This window comes from Notamacropus eugenii, chromosome 2 (assembly GCF_028372415.1).
Source record: "Notamacropus eugenii isolate mMacEug1 chromosome 2, mMacEug1.pri_v2, whole genome shotgun sequence".
In the NCBI taxonomy this organism is placed as follows: domain Eukaryota; kingdom Metazoa; phylum Chordata; class Mammalia; order Diprotodontia; family Macropodidae; genus Notamacropus; species Notamacropus eugenii.
In genome coordinates, this window is record NC_092873.1 from 15,675,730 (window position 1) to 15,698,960 (window position 23,231).

The 23,231-nt window shown below is 50.9% G+C and overlaps 2 protein-coding genes across 7 annotated transcripts in view; one reads left to right on the forward strand and one right to left on the reverse strand.

Moving 5' to 3' along the window:
- The window catches only part of AHNAK (AHNAK nucleoprotein), a 37,405-nt gene extending 32,793 nt beyond the window's left edge, over positions 1 to 4,612 (reverse strand). The window contains exon 1 of one of the 3 annotated variants that reach the window (XM_072638883.1): positions 4,393 to 4,612. The gene's annotated coding sequence lies outside the window, so the exon portion shown is untranslated. Of the gene's footprint in view, positions 1 to 2,803; positions 3,015 to 4,392 lie in introns of those variants that run through there. The other 2 variants (XM_072638885.1, XM_072638884.1) reach the window with 2 other exon arrangements.
- Positions 1 to 23,231, forward strand: part of LOC140522101 (inner centromere protein-like) — a 576,743-nt gene that overhangs the window by 479,271 nt on the left and 74,241 nt on the right. The gene's annotated exons all lie outside the window — the stretch shown is intronic.

Sequence of the window (23,231 nt, forward strand, 5' to 3'; positions counted from 1 at the left end):
GTCCTCATCCACCTACACAGGAGGCACACCCAGTTTCTCTGGCTAAAAGCCTCATGCATCCAGGGCCAAAACTATATAACACAGAAGGTACCCAAATGCCCACTACCTTCCATAAAGAAGGGACCTGACTAAGCACAGGGGGAAGGCAGGTTAGAGCTGCTCCCGCCATGGCTTGCCAGAGATCCACACCCAGTTCCCTGTACCTCACCTGCCTCCCTCCCGTCTCCAATCCAGATCTCATATAATCAGGGGGTTCTGGTATATCCTAGGAAGGAGCAGGGGAAGAAAAGGGAAGAGAAAATACTATGAAGTTCAAGTGAATCAGACCTAGGAGATCCCATCTGAATCCTGATTGGGACTTCTTTCTGTCCCTAAGGCAGCTCCCATGGCCTGGGGAGGGTGAGGACCACACCCCAGCACCCCACACCCCCACAGCCTCACTGCAACCACTCCAACCAGCTCCTCCGGCTCAGGGTGGAGCACTCCCTCTGCCAAGGACAGCCATTTCAGATCTGGGCTATGGGTGCCAACCTGCTGATCCTGGGCACCCACATCCCCTGACCCTGCTGCTGCCCAGATAGCCCACTCCCCCTCCCAGCCCACCACTGGGCTTGACCTCCTGCCTTGACTTTCTCAACACCCTGGGACCAATGCCTTTCCCTCCGGAGACCCCACCCTGTCCAACACGGCCAGCTTCCCTCTGGCCCCCAAACCCTGCAATTGCTTTTGTGCACCCCAAAACTCTTCTGAACACTCACCTCTGTGGAGAATCACAAGGGCCCAGCCCACCAAGAGCCATCTTCCAACATTTGCCCTTATCTTCCCACCATACCTGTGTCCCTGCAAGCCCATGACTACCATCCACCACGGCCCCTCTCCAAAATCTTGGAGTTCCAGGAATGGGGAAAACCAGGGGTGGAGGGAGAAGGAGGGGAGCATGTCCATGACCATGACCATGACCACAAAATACAACACTTTCAAGTATACAAAATGCTTTCCTTACAGACCAGGAGGTAGATGGAGGAAGTATTATCATGCCCAGTTCACAGGGGAGGTAAAGGTGAGGCTCAAAGAGTTACATTGACTTGAGTATGGGTCACAGTGCCAGGATGCCAACTAGGATCTTCCGCCACTAAGACAAGGGACTGCATTGCACTACACTGTCCCATCCACAACCCCAGATTCTGTCATCCTCCCCCAACCAGATCCTCAGTCCCTCCACCTGTTCCATGTTCACTGTCCCAGTTCCCAGTTCCCCTCCCTTCCTCTCTTACTCCACCCCTCCAGGCTGGATAACCTCTCTGGGACTCAGTTTTCTCATCTCTGAAATGAGACAGGTTCAACTGAATGGCTTCAGAGATTCTTTGCTAGACCTCGGGTTCTATGGCCCTACAAGCCCGACCCCATCACTCCTCAATTTCCTAAAGCACCATCAAGTCAATCAATTTATCAACAAGTATTTAATCCTATGAAGTTCCAGGCACTGAGGATACAAATATAAGGAATTAAACATCCCTATTTGCAATGTCTCCACAGGGCATGGTGCAGGGCATGGAGGGTTCTCCTAGAACTCCCAAAGGTTTCCCCTAGATCCAGATGTGATCTGGGTTTATTTCCCCAGACCTGAAGGACCAGAAGGGAGTAGATGGTGAAGCAGTTGGAGGAATATCTAAGATTTAAAAGATGAGAAGGGCCTGAACTTCATTTTACAGATGGGTAAGCTGAGGCCCAAAGAGGAGCTGTGACTTAGCCAAGGTCACAAGGTCCTAAATGGAAGAGCAGGTTTCCTCTGACTGGAATTTCAACCTCCTTCTCTAGCACCATCTGCACTTAATTTCAGGCTCCGCCTTCCTGCTATACTCCTCAACCCCACCCCATTGGGGCATAAGAGAAAAGGAAGGAAGCTTCCCCCTCCTGCTTGAAGGGAAGTGAGTGCCACACCCAGTCCCATGCCTCAGGGATCTCCCTTTTGGAAATGTGAGGTATTGGGGGGGCATGCAGGAAGCAAGGGGAAAGTGCAGCTGAAAGCAGGGATATGGCTCTCTTCCCTTTTGGCCAATCAAGAGTTGGAAAAGATACAGAGGGTGTCCTCAGGCTAACTTGCACCCACTCTCCCAGGAGAAAGGAGTGAGTCTTCACCAACATCAGCCATCACACCCCCAAGTACAGGCAGTCAACACACTGCACCCCCAACTGAACCCAAGGGATCAACCGTGAGGAACTACACACACACACACACACACACACACACACACACCACGTCCCCAAGTACAGGCAGTCAACACACTGCACCCCCAACTGAACCCAGGGATCAACCGTGAGGGACTACACACACACACACACACACACACACACACACACGCACGCACGCACACACGCACACACGCACACACGCGCACACACACACACACACCACGCCCAACTGGGGACCCAGCCCACACAGCCTGTCCTCTACCTCGCTCATCCTCCAAGGATCTGGGTACACCCACCCTACCGTGCACGCAGGTCCAGGAGCCTCGGAGCCCAGAACACTGCTACCCAGAGGCTCTTGCAGCCTGACCTCCACTCTCTCTGGAACTCAGTAAACCCTGCTTGCCACCCCTACCCTCTCAGCCACCTCTTACATGGCCCTCTCAGAGCCCAGGGCACTCAGAAGCTCTACACCTTCCCCACCTCCTTGGACTCCCTGCCGGCCAGCCATGTCCTGAATGAGGGGTCCCATCCAACTCCACCGGAGTTCTGCCCGGCTCTCGACCGTGCGCAACGAGCACCCAGCACCCCTCCCCGAGTGAGAAATCCTTACATAACACACGGAGGGGCACACACCCTGCGCACGGGTCTGCCTTCCAACGGCACAACAGAGCTCCCCTCTTCTTCCCTCTTCCCTGTTCCCCAAAGTTGGAGCAGGCGCCTGAGAGGGAAAATCACCCTCCTTCCTATCCCTCAGTCTCTCCTCTCGCCCCACCTCCAACACAGAAAACACCCCCCGCTCCCCGTTTTTGCCCCGTCTCCTCTCTTCTCCTCCCCAAACTCCTGGTTTGAATTAGTCATTGGCTCCAACCACTACATTCCTCAGGCTGCTGGCTGGGGGCCAGGGGCTTGGGGTGGGGGCCATCACCGCCCCGACGGGTTTTTGGGGGGAGTGGAAGGGTAGACGATGCAAGCCATCCCTTAAGGGTACGTTGCACACCACCACCATGGCTGCCCCCTTTCCCAGTGCCCTGGCCAGGAATCTCCCCCAATATCCCGTTCCTCGCCCCCCACCCCCCGCCCCGAGAGAGCGGGCGCACACAACACACACACACACACACACACACACACACACACACACACACACACACACACACACACACACACACACACACACACACACACACACACACACACACACGCTGGGACCTTGCAAACTTCCAGCTCCCGCTGAAGGGAAACACGGGATAGGACCTTTCTGGCGTGGGGACTAGAAGGGGTAAGAGTAGGGTGGGGCAGAATGTCCAGGAGGGAGGGAGGGATAGAGAGCAGGGGGGGTACTCATGGGGTGTGGCAGTCCGGGCTGGTGCAGCAAGCACCAGGGTTAGGGGATGGGGGGAGGACGCAGGGAGGGGCGCAGGGGAGGGAAAGCGCTGGGCGGGGGCACTGCCTCGGAAACTCGTCTGCTGTAAACACTGGGATAGAGGGGGAACGACGGGCGGGGCTGCCGCCCCAGCTGCGCCAAGAGGTTGGGAGGGGGGCGCAAGGACCAAATGGGACTGTGGGGAGGGGGGAGCCCCTGGGGCTGCCGAGCTGGGAGAAGTGGGCTCGGAAGGAAGGCAGGAAGGGAGGGAAAGGGAGGCGAGAGCCTAAGACCCAACTTTCCCAACTTTGCAGAACCCACAGCCAGATAGGAGAGACAGCAGGAACTGGAGGGCGGGGGAGCGGTGCGCTCCTGGGCGAGCCAAGTAGCTACTCCAGCTTGTTCCTGATCTTCTCAAACATCCCAAACATTAGTTCATCCTGAACCCTTCTGACTTTCGAAAAAAAGGTCCTAAAACACCTTTCTTTGCAAAACCGCCCCCCTAGCCGTACCCCCAAATTATAAAGCACACACAACCAAAGGTCACTTAATGTGGGTATCCTTTGAGGGTATCCTCAAATTCGGAGGCTTTACCTTCAAGGCCATCCACCCCAAAGTGCACCCTCAAACTCTGGCGCTAAGTAGTCTCCAGGTCGTCCTGGACGGAGGGCACCCCGAAACTCTTGGGCGCTGGTCTCTAGGCCGCCCTGGCCAAAGGGCATCCCCAGACTCTCCGGCGTTGGCCTCCAGGCCTCTCCGGACAGAGGGCACTCCCCAAATCTCAGGCGTTGTCCCAAGTGTCCCCCGCTCCCCTAGGCTGCTGTCACCCGCCCCCCTACCTGTAAGCTCAGCCGCAGGTCACGGCCATGCCCGGCAGGCACAGGCCAGCGGCTAGGAAAGGTCTGCAAGGTGGGAGGCTGCCGGCCGGGCTAGGGGCGGCAGGGACTCCCGGATCGGGGCGGGTCCGGGCAGGCGGGCGGTGCAGTCCCCGCGGCGGAGCAGCTCCGAGTGGCCGGGCCCCAGCGCGCGGAGGCGGCTCTTGTAACTCCGGCTCCTGGCGGGCGGGCGGGTCTGCCCCTTCCGAGCCTCCGCGGTGGGAGCGAGAGGGCGGGGCCGGGCGGGGCCCGCAACGGGGCGGCCTGAGCTAGCTGAGCTAGGGGCCTGGGCAGGGGGGACGTGGGGGAGCGGGGCAGGGCCGGGGGGCGGGGGGTCAGCAAGGAACAGGATGGCCCAGCTAGGGCTGCAGGACGGGGGCGCCCGGCACTGGGGGAACTGGGGCGACTGGAGGGCAGACTAGCAAGGGGCACAGGCGTGCTCTCTGTAGGGAAAAGGCGACGTGGACCTTGAGAGAAATTGGAGGTGCTTTGGGGATCCCAGCTCCGGCTGGCACGGACCCCCTACTTGCCCCCTCCCTTGCCCAGGCTCCCTCCTTGTATGTACCCCCTGAATTTGTCCTGTGTGGGCCTTTGTTTCCAAGAAATTCCTAATGTGGCTCCCAACGTCTTCACATCTGGAACTGTTTGTTAGCGCCTTCTTACAAAAAAGGAAACTGAGTCCTACAAAAGTGCCACAGGGTTTGAAAGGTCGTGCAGTAATTCAGAGGCCAAAGAAAGCCCTCACCCGGATTTAGAGCCATGAGGGACCAGCCCCATTTTATAGATCAGGAAACTGAGGCCCAGAGTAGAGTTAAGTGACTTTGGCACAAGGTCGTCGGGTTATAAGTGACAAAGATTGGAAACTCTAGTCTTCTGATTCCAAGTTCAGCAGAAATCTAGTGCCCAGCCTGACTTGTTCCCCCCTAGTAACCCCAGCACCCTTCCATTCAATTCAGTAGATATTAAATTCCTACTATGTGATAGGCCAAGGAGCGTCATTCTGACCCCGGCCCCGCCCTCCACACACACACACACACACACACACACACACACACACACACACACACACCTCAGAGGCCTTAGATATATAGTGCCAACTAGATATAAGTCCTTCCCTCAAGTAGCTACTCCTTGGGCTGGGGTTAATCTACAATGGAATTATACCCCACTTTTCCTGGCTCCAAGGCTCTATTGGGGGCCCTCCATGTTCCTGAGTATTTCCCTGAATCTGGCCCCTCCTCCAATAGAATAGATTTCAGGACATCCCAGCCCCACTCCCAGAATAAAGGAGCACCAACCCCACCTCTTCAGACACCCCCTACTCCTCGAAGACACTCCTGCTAAGGAGTGGATCTGCAGACTCCATCTCCCCTTGGGCAGGACTCCCCACTTCCTTTCTTTCACTCTGAATCCCTCCATCCTCCTCTCTTTCCCCCTTCCCCGGGTCCTCCTCCCTTCAGAGGATGCAGAAATTTCAAGTTTACAACCATTTCCCACAACCTCTGAGAACCACATGGGAGTTTTATTAAACATTTAATGATGGCTTTCCAGAGCTCCCCGCAGTAGCACCCCTCCCTGAGCACACACCCCCTTTCCCTTCTCCCCTATTCATTCCTCGCCTCCTGCATCACCCACCCAGGAGCGGGCTCCTTTCTCAGTCTGGCTTGGGCAGGTTGGCTCTTGAGGAGTCTTCCCCTCAGGGGCTGGGAGTCTCCAGAATGGTGGGGAGATCCGGAGAGGCACAGTACCAAGCCCTCCTCTCCTGATGGCTGGGAGTGGGTTGGGGCTAGGGGCAGACTCAACCCCATCCCCTGAAATGACAAACATGTTTACAAGCTAAAAATACGCAGCAGCCAGCCACAGTTGTGTCCGAGGTCCAGTTACCACCACACACTTGGGACAGGGAAGGGGAGGGGGGAGAGAAGGTAGGAGGAGGGAGGCAGAGAGGCGGGCAAGGGAACAGCCAGGAAGAGACAGACAGGAAAGGGAACACACACACACACACACACACACACACACACACACACACACACACACCCCAATCTACATCTTTGTCTCTCTTGGTTAAGACATGCACAGAGAAGCACTTACACAGATATAGCAAGGTTCCAACTCACAAGGCAGGCACACATAGAAATATGAAGCCTAGCCACAGCAAATGGATAGAATCAGAACTCCACCTGTTCATGGAAGCAGCTAGGATTGGGGTCAGGAAAACTCGAGTTCAAATTTGACCTCAGACTCTTACTCACTGGGTGACCTTGGACAAGTCACTTTAACCTCTGTTTGCCTCAGTTTCCTCATCTATAAAATGAGGATAACCCTGGCACCCTTCTCAAAGGGTAGTTGTGAGGATCAAATGAGGCAATCATTGTCAAGCCTATCTCACTGTTAGATCTTACTGGAGACCTCTGTCTCCTCCCTCTGAATTCTGCTTTGCAGGTGGGTCATACTTTAAAGAAGTTACCTGATAATTTAGATTTACCCAAAAGATAAGCTCCCATCCTAGAGAGCAGGGCCCAGCCCTTCTGGCCCATTTTTTTCTATTTCCTGCAGAACATGGTAGAGCCTCAGTAAGCCATGACTGAACTACATTAAAAGGAATGTACCCTGGCGAGCCCCCATCGAGGGATCACTGTTTAGAAAGAACATTGATAAGCTGGAATGAATCCAAAGCAGGGTGACCCAGAAGGCATAGAGCCACACAAGGAGCAGTTAAAGGACCAGGAATGGGACAAGTTGGTTGTCTCCAAGCCTTCCAAAAGCTCTCTCATTCAGGAGGAGCCAAGCTCTGCTCTATCTCAGAAGGCGGAACTAGGAATAACATATGAAGTCACATTTCTGTATCTCTACAAGGTGTGCAAAGCAGTTGGTGCCTTATCCATCCTGGATACCTCCTGGGAGGCAGGCTGCAACCCAATCCTATTTATTAACTTTACAAAATAATTTTTTCCTTTACAAAATAATGGCAGATTTAAAAGTGGAACATCATACAAATAAGATTGAAAAGTAATGGGACGTTCTCATTCCATCCTTTGAAAAATCCTGGGAGAGAGATGCTAATATTATCCTCATTTTACAGATGAAGGAACTGAGGCTCAAAGAAGTTGTGATTCGTCCAGTGTCAAACAGCCCATCAAGTGTCTGAAATAGGATTCAAATCCATGTTTCTCCTGACTCCAGTTCCTTATCTCTTGAACCTTACTAGATTGGTACAGATTGGCTTAGTTGGATGAAAGGAAAACTGCCCTAACAATTAGAGCCATGCCAGTGTGAACCTTTGGCCCTGAAGTGATGGGTGCCCCTCACTCATGATCTTCCAAAAAAGACAGGGAGACCATTTGGCAGGGGAGTGTTGGGGTTATAGATAAGGAAAGGGTGGGAAAAAATCACTAATTAATCAACAAGCATTTATTAGGCATCTGCTGAATGCCAGACACTGAGAATATAGACCATGCACACTATTCCCCCCAAAAAAAACCCCGGCAGGTCTCTCTCCTGAAGAAGCTTAGATTCCATTGGAGACAACATGCATACATATACCAGCCCATTCCAAATCTATACAAAATAAGTACATAAAATGTCAAATGCCTGGGAGAGAGGGGAGGCCCCAGAGGGTAACAGAAGGGAGAAGTGAACACTTAAGCTGAATCTTGAGGGAAACCAGGGATTCCACAAGGCAGAGATAAGGAAGAAAGCATTCCAGGCATGGCCAGCCCAGGCCAAGGCCTGGAGACCAAGGGGGAGTGGCTCTTGTGAGGAACAGTAAACAGGCCAGGCTGATTGGCAGGGATTCTTCGAACCCTTCATCTGAGAGATTCTGGAATTCCATGAATGATGGTATAGGGTCTGGGGGGATGGGGAGGGCCAGGCGGCCAGAATCCGAGCTCCGTCATCTTGGAGCCTCAGTTTCCTTCTCTGTAAAATGAGTGGGCGGGCACCAGATGGCCCTCAAAGTCCCTTCCACCTCCAAACCCTCTTTGAAGTGAGGTTTTGGGGGGAAAAAATCTATTATAAAGAGGAGGATCATGCAGAGGGATAAATCAAGTCCGAAATCCACTGGGGAATTTAGAGAAAGCAAATAACCCAGGAATTGCTTTAAACAAGCAGCTTTCCCAGGACCCAACCAGGACTGATTTATGCATCAGTTGTCAGGAAGGCTGAGCAAAGAAAGCTGCCCCTGGGTAAACAGAGAACTCTCAGTTTGAGGAGGGGCATGGGGCAGAGGTGGGGAAGAAGAGAAGACAGAGTGACTAATGTCACACTCTGAGTAGCCCCCCAGGGGGAGAAGGTCAGTTCAGACCCTGCTTATCTCCTCTTCTGTTTATTCTGTACACCCTCTTGGTCAACAGGGATCTGACCAAGAGAGGCCAGCTTCCAGAACAGAGCAGGAGTCATTCCCTAGGTACTTCAACCCAGGGAGGCGAGATCATGGGATCTGAGAACCTTAGGGCTGGAGGAGACCTTAGAAATCAGGAACTCCAGGGCTTCTATTCAGACCCCCTTTCCAGTGGTGAGCAAGGGACGACACTGAGTCCCAGAGAAAGGAAACATTGACTGTAATCGGTAAAGCTAAGAGTCAAACTCAGATTTTCTGATTCCCGTTCTGATTTCTGATTTCCCCCTGATAGCCAACCCAGGATGGAGATCCACCATTCCAGTGTGGGAGCAAGGCTAAGGCTACTGAATCCAGGACAGTGTAGCCATAGCATTGGAGGATCAAAGGTGGACAACTGCAAAGAATTTCAGAGGTTCTGTCACTCCCAGAGGAGAAAGATGATGCCCAAGAACCACAGAGACACTAGGGACAGAAGTGCCCCTTCCCTTACACCGAGCTGCTTACATGGCTCTGAGGACCCACCTTCAGAGCCCAGCTCTGGACACACACTTGCTGTGTGACCTCAGGCTAACAACAGTCTGTCTCTGCTGGGATCAGTTTCTTAATCTGTACCATGATGGGGCTACATTAGCTGGTCTATCTCTAACGTCACTTCCAACCCTAAAGGTTACAGCTCCTGGACTAAACCTAGGGATTCTTAGACCTGCAGGAGAGCTGCCTTCCTGAAGTCACCCAATGAGGTGGGCAGGGGCTGGAGGTGGGGCGTGGGGGGAAGGAAGAGAAGAGGGACCCTCTATTCCTGTCAGGATGTGAGTAGGCCTCACAGAAGGAAGGCTGGAGAACCAGGAAGGGGCAGGTGAGAAAGTGACCTCAAAGCTCTCCGCTTAGGGCTCCTCTGACTCCTTCACTGGATAATCCAGAAAACATCCTGAAAATCAGGGCTATTTCTCCCCTTCCTCCTGAAGCTAAGAATGAGAAGAGGTCCACTGAGGTGGACTCACATGGTAGGAAGGAACCCTGTTGAGCGACATTCCAACAGTGCTGGAAATCCACCCTGGTCCCAGTCCCTAAATACATACACACATACACACATACACACACACAAACAGGCACACATACACACATATGCACACACAAAAATATGTGCACATATACACACATATACACCAACACCTATACATACATATATACACACATACAAACAGCCCCCGTCCCTGGGGGACATAGAGTTGGGAGTTCACAGATAAGAAAACAGAGGCCCAGAAAGGAGGTGATGCCCCAAGTCCTCCAGGTGTCAGTATCAGAGACAGAGGATTTAAACCTAGGTCCTTAGACTACAAAGCTTGTGGGGGGTCTCCTTTACAACAACTTTATTTGTTGTCTTTTAGCATGTCAGACTCCCATTAGACTTTTAAGTCCTTGAGAGCAGGGACTGCCTTTGGCCATGCCTTGTACCCCGGGTGCCTAGTGCAGTGGCTGGCACACAATAGGTGTTTAATTAGTGCTTGTTAACTGACTATTTTTCAGAGCTTTCCAATGGGTAGGAGAGGATGTTCATCTTTAAGGACAAGTGTGTCATGGCTAGCTGCATCACCTTAGGCAAAACATTTCACATCCCTGAGACTCCGTTTCCCCATCCATAAAATGGAGATGATAAAACTTGCCCTACTTAATTTGCAGAGTTGTGAGGAAAACATTTTTGAAATCTGAAGGCATGATGAAAGCTCATCTCAATTATGACCATTATAACTGCTCTTCCACTGTCATCCTCTGACGCCTCTTAGTGAAATGAAAAGGATGCTGAGCTCTAGGCCAAGCTCTGGCAGACCCAGGTAGGGATGTGTCAGCTGGTCAAGAACCAGCCTTATGAAGCTTAATCGAGGCCACATCAGCTGTGGAGCTGTAGAGGTGCATCGGGGTCTACTCCATGAAATCTGAATATGCTGAATGTATTGTAGTCATGATTAACCCAGCTCCTAATCACACCTGCCTTTGGCCCATGGCCAGCAGACACAGACCCTAGAAGGATGCCCCACCCTCCACATCCCTCCTCTCTTCTAGATCATTGAACTTTCCTCAAAGTTTCTGGGAGACCCTTGGCTCCAGAAGAACAGAAAAATCACCTTTGTCAACAGGAACTGGACTTTGAAAACTGATCTGAAAAAGAGCTAGAGGTTTGTCTAAATGGACCACAACCTCAAGCTAAGCCCAACTGTGGGTGCTATGCCAACCCCAAAAAGGTCATGTGATCTTGACTGTATTAGGAGTACATAGCGGAATGACTACCATGATGTGAATGGAAATTACAGAAACCACAAAAAATCAAAAAGGGTTGTTTCAAAATTACCAAGAACAAGCTTGCCCCCCCAAAAAAAGAAGTTTGAAAACTCATCATTCTTTGGCAGAGATGGGGGGGTCCCATGGGTATAAATACATTGTCAGCTTTTTTCAATGCATTCATCAGTTTTGCTGATTTTTTCCTCTTCTTTTTAATAAAAAAAGATTAAATATAATATTTAATTACTAACTTATTAAATAACTTATTTAATTTATTAAATTATTAAATTAAGCTAATCTTAAATATAATTTTTTTAAAATTAATATTTTGGTTTTCTTTTCTTTTTTGTTTTTTCCTTTTCTTTTTTTAAATCATTGTTATAAGGCACAATGGCCCTGGTGGGGGGGGTGTTGGGATAGATTGAGGTGATGTAAAAATAAAATACATAAATAAAAGTGTACTTCAAACAAAAAAAATGAATGTGATATAGAAAAGAGACCCACAGTCCAGGAATAGGGAGACAGTACTCCCTACTAGCTGGTTCACCTAGAGGGAGTATTGGATTAGTTTCAGCACAGGACAGTTTAAGAAGGACATTATTCCACTGGAGAGTGTCCAGAGGACAGAAACCAAAATTCTAAAGGGCTTTGAGTCCAGATCATGTGAAGATGAAGGAAAGGAACTGGAAATGTCTAACCTAAGGAAGAAAAGATCTCAGGTGGGATGTGAGAGCTTTGTTCAAGGCCTTGAAAGGCCACCAAGTGGAAGGTGGATTCCTTACCAGAGAGCCTTCTAGAAGTAGAATGGTCTGCCAGGACAGTAGAGGTCTCCTTCTCCTTGGAGCTCTCCAAATGGAGTCAGGAGGACTACTTATCCAATTTGTATGTTGTTGGGATTCTTAAGTAGGAGTGAGACTAAAGGTGTGATGGTGTTTCCTTCCAGCTCTCAAATTCGGGGATTCTGGGCCTAGCTAGACCAAGTCCTCAGATATGGGGCACCTATTTATCTCAGGGCCTGTATTCCAGAGAAGGTCTAAAAGAAGCAGGAATCTGAGACTTTCAAAGCCCCTGGATTTAGGATAATAGAATCACAGATTTAGAGAAAGAAGCAGCCTTGGAAGCTACCTACTCCAATCTCACCTATCTACAGATGAAGAAAATGAGCATGAAGGGGATTGAAGTATCCTACCCAAGGGAGTCAAGTAGGTTAGGATTGGAACCCAGACCTAGTGACCTCAGTTGGAATCCCAGCTTTACTACTTATTACCCTTGTGGCCTTGGGCAAGTGACCTCCCCTCTGTGGCCCTCAGTTTCCTCCTCTGTAAATTGAGGGGGCCCAGGGCAAGGTTTGGGGTCCCTTCCAGAACTAAACCCTATGATGCCACAAATGTAGAGAGCCTCCTGTCCGAAGCTCTTTTGGATCCTTCCCTGAGGGAATTCTCCCCACCCCCACAGGCCCAAGGAAAAACTCCACTTTGGGAAACGTCACTCCTAGGATAGCCCCGATCCCCTTGGCATGCCCCTCCTTCTTCTGGGGGTTCCCTCACTGGGTGCGTAAGTGTATGTTTGATGAACCCTATTCCTCCGGCTGCTAGGCAACCTCCCCTGTTTGCCTCTTGTTATGTTTTCCAGTTTCCATAGCAACCACGAAAGGGAAGACTGTGGGCAGGCAGCTTGCCAGGGGATTCCCCTTCCCCACCCTCTATCCCAGTCCCCCAGCCCCCAATAGCCATCACTGGGAGAAAAAGCAATGGTCAGCTTCAGCAGAGGCCGCAAGGCCGCCTTACCACCCGCCCCACCCTGATTCTCCACTGAGGACATCCTCAGCGGTGCTCCACAGAGTGGTGCCTGCTCCAACAGCAGGCAGATCAAAGACACTTCCTACCCAGTTACCTCTGCCGATTCCCAGGTGTGCTCTGACCTAGTCCGGCCCGCTCCCCTCCCTAGCTTCCTTCTCAGCTGCTCCCATCTTCCCCCCTTATCTCATTAGGAACAGAGAGCATCTGGGATCAAAGCTTTCAAGAAGGAAGGGAACTTAGAGGGTCTCTTCATACTGTAGGAAAGACACTTGGGATCCAGAAAAGGTCCTTGTCCAAGGCCACAGGAGTAATAACTAGCAGAGCTGGAGTTCCAACTTAGGTTTCTGGATCTGAGTTCAAATCCTAACCTGTGTTTGACATCCTTGGGGAAGTCACTTCAACCCCTCTCATCCCCATTGTCTTCATCTGCAAATAAGTGAGATTAGAGTAGGTAGCTTCTAAGTTTGAACTTAAGAGTTGGACACAGAATCAGAATCTGAACCTTTGACTCTAAATCGGATGCTGTTCCCAACATATCTTGCTAAAAGTTTTGTGGTTCCAGTCATGACCCCTACCTTATAGACCCCACGACAAGTGTGAGAAGCCCACAAAATCTTGGCTCAAAGCAGACACCCAGACCCCTAATCCTAACCCCCATTTCTGAAACCCAACTACCCCACTTCCTACCAATTTCACCCCCTGCAGCGGATGCCAAACCCCATACCTAACCTCAACAACCAAGGAAACCCCAAAACCCTCACATTAAATGTCAAGGAAATTGTGTAACCCCAAATTATACTCAGACCCCAAAGAGTCCTTAAATCCAACCACAACCCAAAGGAGCCCCAGGTGGGAAAAAGAAGAAGAAAATTCCAGAAGTCTCAGTTTCCTCATCTACAAAAGAAGTTCTCAGTCTTTGATTTCGATTTTCAGCTCCCCGAGACAGCAGAGAAGCTGTAGAGTTAGGAAACAATCCGGTCTGTACTTGGGGGGAATGATCCTTTCTGGGAGTTGGGGTTGAGAGAGGGAGATACCACAGTGTTGGTTAAGATGTGTTGTGGGGAGGGGAGAGGGCTAGGATATGCTAATAGAGAGGATCAACCAGGAAATGTAGAAAAGGAGGAAAGACTGAACCAAAGGAAGGAGGGAAAGAGAGAGGCCACCGCCAACGGTTGGGGCTGGGCAGGCTGAGTTGTAAACAGAGAGAGGAGGGAGGAGGGAGCGGAATGAATCGAGGAGCCAACACCCTGAGCCAGCTCCCCTCCCTCTCCCCCCACTTTCCTCTCTACCCCCACCCCCTGGCTGGGAGGGGCACAGAAGGGGAGGCAGATTTCTCTCCTTTCACTGACTTCCCTGGCCTCCCTTTCTGTTTCCTGAAGGAAGAGAGAACCAGGATCTGAGAGAAGAGAAAAAAGAGGGGTGGGGAAATAGAGAGGGATGGGAAGAGAAAGAGGTGAGGGAGGGGCCCTGGGATTCCCTCCCAAGTCTCCCTTCTCTCCTCCAACCCAGGCTGGGGAGATCCGGTTGAGGAGGGCAGGGCCAGGCTGCCCAGGGTCTGAGTCACCACATAGCTAAGGTTCATATCATCCAAGGCCCTCCCTTGCCCCACCCGTGCCCTATGCCCGCCCCAGGACTCAGATTGCACCCCTGCCCCACTATCTGGAGTGCCATCCTCACCAGTCAGGACTTGAAGGGGGCTGCCCTGCCCCCTCTCTCCCCTCCCGACAATGCTCAATCCCTGCCTCACCCCCCCCACCACCCCCCCCCCCCCCCGCCCCGCTCCCCCTCAGTGGATACAGATGTGAGCCAGGGTAGAAGCAAAGCAGAGGTAGGTAAGGGGGCCTAGTTCTTCCCCTCACCATGCCTCAGTTTCCCCATATTTCAAATGACAAGCATGGATGAATTTCATAGATTCAGAAGTTCAGAGGTCATCCAGAGGACCTCAGAGATCATCTAGTCCAACCCTCTCATTTTAGAGGTCCAGAAAACTTAAAGTGACTTGCCCAAACTCAGCAAGCTCATGTCAGAGCTGGGTTTTCAACCTAAATGCAGGGCTCTTTGCCATGGTATCCTGACTACATGGTTGTTCTGAGCCCTTCTAGCTCTGGCATCTTATGGACCTCTATTAGAAGGATGAGGCAGCAGGCCAGGGAATGGGAGGGATGGAAAGGTTTCCCCCACTGCTCCCTATCCTGAGGCAGAAGGGGAAGTCAGCAGGAGGCTGGAGCAGGGTGCGGCTCTGTAGTGGCCACAGGCGTCTGTCTTAATGACTCAGGACCCTTATGGCTAGAGGCAGAAGCCCTGGCAGGAAAGTGCCCCCTGCAGCCTGTGGAGTGAGTCAGGGGAGGCCCAGCATCTCTGAGTACCGGGCCAGCTAGACCCAGCTCTTCTCCTGACCCATCCCCCCACGTCCTCTGATGGGCTCCCTAGGGTCGGCCTCCCACTTTCCTGGCTCTGCCTGGGACGTAATTGTTCCCTTTCTTCATCCTGAGCTTTGAGCGCCAGTCCCAGGTTCCCAGCCTCAACAACATTCCCTGAGCCCCCCTGGTCCTCCATCCAGAAGCCTTGGGCAAATTCCCCAGTCAACCCCTTTCTTGGCCCTTGCCCATTCTCTGTACCACCACACACCCCCCAGCTGGCACACCAGACCCATGATTGCAAAAGGGCTGAGGCAGCAGGAGAGGGCCTCACATGACAGCTGGTCTTGCTCCCAAAGTGGAAGGGGGGAGGCACATTCCAACAAAGGGAGAACAAGGGCAGAAATAAACCCCCCTGTCCCTGACTGGCAATCCATCCCCAGCTCCAAACAAGTCTGCTGGACCTGAAACCTAGGCAATCCCTCGGGGAAAAAAAGAAAAAGATTGAGAGGACAGGGAGATTATGGGAATAAGAGGGGCATTGGAACATCTAGGAGGCCCAGGGGATGCCATCAATCAAGGGTATTTCTTCCTGTGTCCTAGTTCTCTCCACCCACCTCCCCTGCCCCCAACTCCATATGGGTCACCCAGGAATGGAGGGAGTGCCAGGCTCCTTCCTGGCACTGTGTCCCTGGGACACCCCAGTAGTTCAAAGCTGCATTCTAAAAGTCCTGCCAGCTGAGCAGGGCAGACAGGCAAAAGCAGGTGGCACAGCCCCGCCTCTCCCCCTTCCACCAAGTTCCAAGATTTCAGCTTCAGGAGAGAGAGAGAGACAATAGGGAAGGGACTGGGACAAAGGGGCAATCAGAAGTTATATGCAGAAAGAATCAATGAAGATCTCAGTCCAACCACCTCTGTTTTACAGACTAGGAAACTGAGGCACAGAGATTTTAAGTAACTCGCCTGGGGTAGTAGAGGTTGCAGTAAAAACAAGTCCTCCCCCTCCTCCACCAAACTTTGTGCTCTATCTAAATAAAGGTTTTATTGATATGTTTTTCTTATGTTATTGCCTGTTGTCATTGACCCTTGCCCCCAACAACCCTCCTCATAAACGAGTGTTATAGCAACAAAGCAAAACCAATGTTTTGGTTCAATGTTAAGTGTAGTGCCTTACATTTCATAAATGCTTGAGTGAATGAGTGACCTCTAACAATGTATACACCTTTCTGCCCCATAGTTGACCACCTTCTCTACTAAAAAGAAAGGAGGCAGTTTCCAAATCAGTCCTCTGAAGTCACTACTGGTCACTGATGCCTCCCAGTATTATTGTGCATTATAAATACACATAGAGTTGTTGCTGTTTGGTCGTTTCAGTCATGTCCAAGTCTTCACGCCCCCCCCATGTGGGGTTTTCTTGACAGAGATACTGGAGAGGTTTGCCATTTCCTTCTCCAGCTCATTTTACAGATGAGGAAACTGAGGCAAACAGGGTGAAGTGACTTGCCCAGGGTCACACAGCTAGTAAGTGCCTGAGGCCAGATTTGAACTCAAGAATATAGCTTTAAATTCACAGTATGTGTTAATTAGAAAATAGGTTCTCATGTTGCAAAAATACAGACACACCATCTGCCAGAGACTAAGTTAAATCCAAAAGTCTAGACCCTGTTATGACATTAAAGTTGGATCTGCATGAGGCCAAGTACGTGAATCAGAGTGTCTCAGAGGCTGTGTGTACACTGTTCTCTTGGTTTCCTTGTATTTATTCTGTATGTCCTTGTCACGTACAGGTTGTCCCCACATGCTAGACTGGAAGTTTCTGGAGGTCAGGGATATTCTGAACAGGGCACCTGGTGCTGAGAAAGTCCCAGCAGATACTCCTCGGTTGATGCATTCTGAGAGCTTCTCTTGGCATTCAGGCCCTCAAATGATGGCAGGAGGAAAGGTGCTTCCAGAGAAAGGAAGCGGAAGATTTCCCCAACCCGAGCCCAAGGTACACCCTAAGCCAGGGAAACCCCCCATCACCACCCCCCACCCCACATGCAGCCCTCGCAACTCACTGTATTAACTACAGACTTGACTGGGTAGGGCCAGAAAACCCTCCCCTAGACACCTTGGGCCTTTCTCCACCACCACCCCACCCACCCCTCCCGAACAGGAAGTGGCACATTTGGGGCATGTAGGCAGCTGGTAGGATGGGCCTTGCCTCAGTGCGGGAACAGCAGCTGTCTGGCTCCAACCTGGGGCAACAAGGGAGGGAGGGAGGAAGATGGTCACATTTTATTTAAATCAAGGCCCCGAAACAAACCTTCAGTAACAACAGCAGCCCCAGCCTCCTAAAATAACCCCTGACTAGAAATCATGTCCGGGGCTGAAAGACAACGGGGGCTCTCAGGACCTCCTGGCCTGCTTGGCTCCATCCCCAGCATATGATGAGAAAGCATTTCTAGCTACAACTGGAGTCTCTGCAGGTTCATCCCCTGCACACCTGTTTCCTTCTCTAGGGCCAGATGTGGGAATTTTCACAGGATCATAGACCTAGGACTGGAAAGGACCTCAGAAGCTACCTATGCTCTCATCTGACAGATGAGAAAATTGAGGCTGGGGCAGGACCTTAATTGGCTTGCTCAATTGTCTCAGGCAGAAATAATCAGGACCCAGGTTAGAACCAGAGCCAGGCTTCTCACAGACTGAAGCTAGAAGGAACCAAGGTCATTCACTGAGAAGGGAAACAGACCTTACAGGTCTTCTGGTCCAACCTGTTCATTTCATAGATGAGGAAACTGAGGCCCAGACAGAGGAAAGGATTTGGTTGAGGTCAATCAATCCTCCAGTAAATATTCAGTGCCTGCTGTGTACCAGTTAAGTGTTGGGGATACAAAAAGAGGTCTCACAGGCAGGAGGCAGGGAGAGGGCAGGGACTTGTCCAAGGTCACACAGATATCAAGCCATGGAGCTGGAATTCTAAGATCTTCAGACCCCTCCTGGGGCCCCGTCTCTACTACACGTCAGTACCTACTCACAATAGCTTTTCAGCCCAGCTTTTTTCTGTTGCAAGGAAAGAAACTGTGGCACAGAATGGGGGAGGGACTTGGCTGAAGTCCCCTTGGCTGAAGGTAAAAGTCAGTGGGGCATCTAACAAGCTCTGTCCAGCTCTGAAGTCCCACTCACATACAACTATTTACAACCGCTAACATTCATATAGCATTTCAAGGTTTGCAAAGAGTTCTAAACATGATCTCATTTGAGCTGCACAGCCACCCTGGGAGGCAGGTGCTGTCCTTGTACCTATTTTACAGATGAAGATACTGAGGAGGGCAGAAACCCTGAGGTGAGTTCACTGATTGGAGAACAGTTGAATGAACGTGGACATGCACGCAATGGAATATTATTGATTCACAAAAAATGATGAGTATGGGGCAATCTAAGGAACTTGGGGAGATGGGTGAAATGACACAAAAAGCAGAAGTAGGAAAATCTACATGGTGACTATGGTAACCAAGGATGCAAAGAAAAACGGCCTGGAAAGATAGCAGAACTCTGTCCAAGCCAAGGGCCTGTTTGGCCTTTGGAAGCCTAAGGGCTGAAATGTCCCCTCTCTCTTTGGGAAAGGGAATGCTGAGCTATGGGTTCTGAGCGGTATGGTCAGGCACGGACAAACCAGCTGGCTTGTTTTGCCTTTTAGTGAGGGACTGGGCATATGTGTGCTCATGTGTGTGTATGGGTATGTGCATGTATGTATATGTGTGTGTATTTGACTGTGTACATGTGAGTGTGTATGCATATGAGTGTGTGTATGAATGTGTATGAACATGTGCATTCATGTTCAGGTATGTGTGTATGTATGTGTGTGCATGTGTGTCTATGAGTATGTGTGAGTGTGCATGTGTGTGTGAGTGTGTGTGTGTAAACGTATTAAATCAATGGGAATCTTTATTCTGACTTTCACCTCCAGCCAGAGTTCTGAACCAGAGCAAGGTGGTAAGAGAGACGTGGAGGCTGGGCAAGATTTTACATGTGGCTACATGAATGGCTCCCTGGCCTGGGCTTGTGAGTTTCGCCCAGAGGATGCACTGGGCTGCCTTTCCATGGGAGTTCCCTCCCTTTGGCTGGGAGTAAAGCAATCAGATGCCCTGGGCTGCCACTGGACACTTCCCTTCTAGGGGCAGGGCACCCCTCCCACCCCCACCCCTTCATACACACACCACCCCACAAGAAGCAAAGGGAAAGGTCCTGGAAAGTTGTGGTGGCCACAGAGATGAGAACAGAGAGAGTGCAGCAGTGGGCAATGGATGGAAGAGACTGACAGCTGCCAATCAATCAGCATTTATAAAGTGCCCGCTACTGCTTTGGAACTCACATGGAAAGGAGAAATGCAAGCCAGGGAATGACTCACGTACCCCCATGTTAAATCTGGCCTGCTCTCTCTCAGGGCCCCCCACCCTGGTCTGGAGCCCCTGTGGATGTGACAGTAAGTCATCTGAGAGAATTTGAACCGAGTCTCTTATTTCTCTTGGAACATGGAATAATATAAAGATGGGCTGGGGAAGAGGCCTGAGAGAGACCCTGACTTTCTTTGTTGAATGAGGCAGAGCAGCCCCTTCTCCACCACCACCCTTCCCCTTTTTGGTCAGCCTTTTCTCCACCTTCCTGAGAACTCTCCAAAGAATTAGGAAAGGGTGGGAAAGGACAATGAGCCTCACCTGTCTGAGCAGTACCTGGCACATACTAAAGGCTTTCTAAATGCTTGTTGACTAACTGGATGGCCTTGAAAAAGTCATTTAATCTCAACAGGCCTCAGTTTCCTGATCTGTAAAAGGAGGACAGTGGATAAGATTGCTTCTAAATTCCTTTCGAGACCTAAGTCTATGACCCTGTGATAAGATTCCCCCACTCTGAGGTTGTAGCTGTCTCCTCAAAGGAATATTCTCAAATATCCCTCAGCTTTTCAAAGAATAGCCTTCCCTATTTCATTGGAGCTCCTAAGGTTGTAAAAGACTTTATGGGCATCATCTCATCTGATCCTCACAAAACCTGGGATCCAAGTGCTCTTTTTTTTAATCTCCATTTTCCAGATAGGGAAACGGAGGCTCAGAAGGGGCTGATGACATTCTCATGTGAGGTAAGATTCAAAACTGGCTCTTCCTGATTCCAGCTGTAGCACTCTGGTACAAGGCACCGTCATCATCATCACCATTATCATCCTCACAACCACATCATCAGTCACGTGGTCCTTTAGGGTCTACAAAGCCTTTTATGTGTCATCTCATTTGATCAGGACAGCAACCACAGGGAGGTGGCATTATTATTCCTGTTTACAGATGAGAAAACTGAGGCAGAGAGAGGTTCAGCAAGTGACCTGAGTCATACTCATGCTTCCCTGCCTCCAAGTCCTAAACTGTCCACCCCATAGTATGTTGACAAGAATTCTAGGTTTAAGTCAGATGATCTGGGTTCAGATCTCAATCTCTGCCACTTACTATCAGGGGAACATTGAGCAAGTCCCTTCCCCCTCTCCAGGCTTTGGTCTCCTCTTCTAGGAGAGAAAGGGCCTGCACTGGATTCTGCCCCACTCTGGAACCACGATCTCATGATTTTTCTCTGCTCTAAATCTACGTTCCTGTGTTGGGATTTTTACCAACAGGAGATTGCAGTACCCTTTTGTAAGAGCCTCTGATGAGAACTGGATTTAAGTCTGAGCAAAAAGCACTGCTTCCTCGTCAAAAGACCTATGTTCAAATCCAGCCTCCCAATACTTACACTTTGTAGGATCTTAAGTAAGCAGTTTAACTTTTCAGAGCCTCAGTTTCCTCAAATGTAAAATGAGAATGGATGAGATAACCTCTAAAGTTCCTACCAGTTCTATCTTGTTTGATATCCTGAATAGGGCAATACGTTCCGTGGGTGCTTACTGAGTGTACGTTCTCTGGGACTGTTTTCTCAAGTATAAAATGCAGGGATTAAGACTAAATGATCTGCTCTAGATTTTTGATCACCCGATCCCCCAGACCTTGAGTTCAGTCCTGACACTCACCAGCTGTATAACTCCAGGAGACTCTCCCCATGCAAGCCTCAGTTTCCTCACTTTTTGATAACATTTTATTGATCTTATTACATCACCATAGTTACCTCAAGTATCCTTCCCTGCCCCCCAAGAGAATCATATAATAGTTTTTAAAGATGAAAAATATGTCACAATTGATCCGTACACTGAGAGTTTGAAAACCTGTACAACGTTCATCCAACAGCCCTGGAGCTCCTACCTGCAGGAAGGAGGGGTTGAGGGTGGCCTCGAATCTCTCCTCCTTCCAGCGATGCTCCAGCATCAGCATTTTATCACATTCGCTTTTGATTTTGGGTGGTTCCTTCTCTTTTCATTGTAGATACTGTGTATGCTATATTCTTGGTTCTGCTGACTTCCTCTGCATCAGTTCCATATTTCTCTGTATTCATCACATTCTTTATTTCTTATAGCATAATAATATTCCGTGACTTTCATGTACCACAATTTGTTTAGGACTTGCTCAGTTGATGGCCATCGACTTTGTTTCCAATTCTTTATTACCACAAAAAATGCTGTGAAAAATACTTTGGTGCATATGGGGATATCGAGGCTTCCTTAGGGTATGAGCCCAGGAAATGGAGTACGGTCTCTTTAGTTACTTGCATAATTCCAAAGCGGATTACCATTTCTCAGCTCCACCGACAATGTACCAGTGCACCTGTCATCCCATACCCCACCTCCCATCGACTCTTGCCATTTTTTATCATTTTTGCCAATTTGCGGGGTGTGACCGATTTCCTCTTATGTCAAACGTAGGGATCGAACTAGATGACCGGCAGCTCTGAATCCCGAATGCGCCTCGCCTGCTTGCCCGCCCCTTGATCCATGCAGGATTCTTCCCCTACGTTCAGCACCCCAGGGCCGTGCGCTGAGCACCAGCCGCCGCTCAAGGGCACGGGGAGGGCCGGGGCTCCAGCATCTGGCCTGGAGTTCCGGATGGACCCCCGCCTCCTCCCTGGAGTGGGAGGGGAAGGGATGCGGTTCGGTGACTCAGGCCGCCCAGAGGCAGGGCGGGGACGAAGAGAACGAACTCCAGATGTGCTCCCCGCCCCCCACATCTGGCCAACCTTTAACTCCAGCGCCGAGGGCCGCCCCTGCCCCCCAATCCTAAACCAGCCCCTCCTGCCCCGTCCGGCTCCCCTCCCTTTCTCCCCTAAACCGCCAGGGCTGCAGGATGTTGGGGTGAGTCACACTTCCTGCCCTCGCCCTGGGAGGCCCAGCCCAGGACCCGCAGGCCCCCTGTTCCAGCCGCCCCCCACTCCCTCCCTCCTGTGCGGCCAGCCCCCGGCCTCCAATCCCATGGCCAGTGTCCCTAAACCTTCTCGGCCCTCGGGTGGCAGCGCCCACAGGCATGAAGCTCGTCCTCCTGTGCTGGGCAGTGCCCGGTTGCTAGTGCCTCTAGTTATTGGCATTTGGGAGCCCGGTCCACGTAGAGTGCTTAATAAAAGCTCACCAATTGAAAGACTCTGCCCTCCTCCCCCATCCCCACCCCTACCCCAGGGGTTCGTCCTGCCATTCTTTGGAGGAAAGTATTTCAGCCTCCCAGTGCCATAGCACTGTCGTAGTACCTACCCCAGGCTCCATCAACAGCCATGGCAAGGCAGGGCCCATTTTTTTGGCTCTAACCCTAACCCAGGACTTAAAACGGATGGGAGCCTGGGCTTAACAAAAACTTGATGGGGCTGCCATGGAAATGGGAATTATTCACATTAGAAGCTTCTCCATGAGGCTTCCACAACATGGCCAAAGCCAATCCCTCAACACTGCTCAGCAGCCCAGGAAACCGAGTTCAGATCCTGACTCAGAAACCTGAGACTAGAAGGTACACACCACCATGCACCAGTCAGATGAACTCAGGACCTGCTTAGACGCTTCTGGGGAAGCTCAGGGGAGGGGCATCTGAATGGAGCCCATTATGGGGAGAAATCAAGGAGGGCCTTCAGCACCCGGACCTCAAGGAAGCTGGGGAT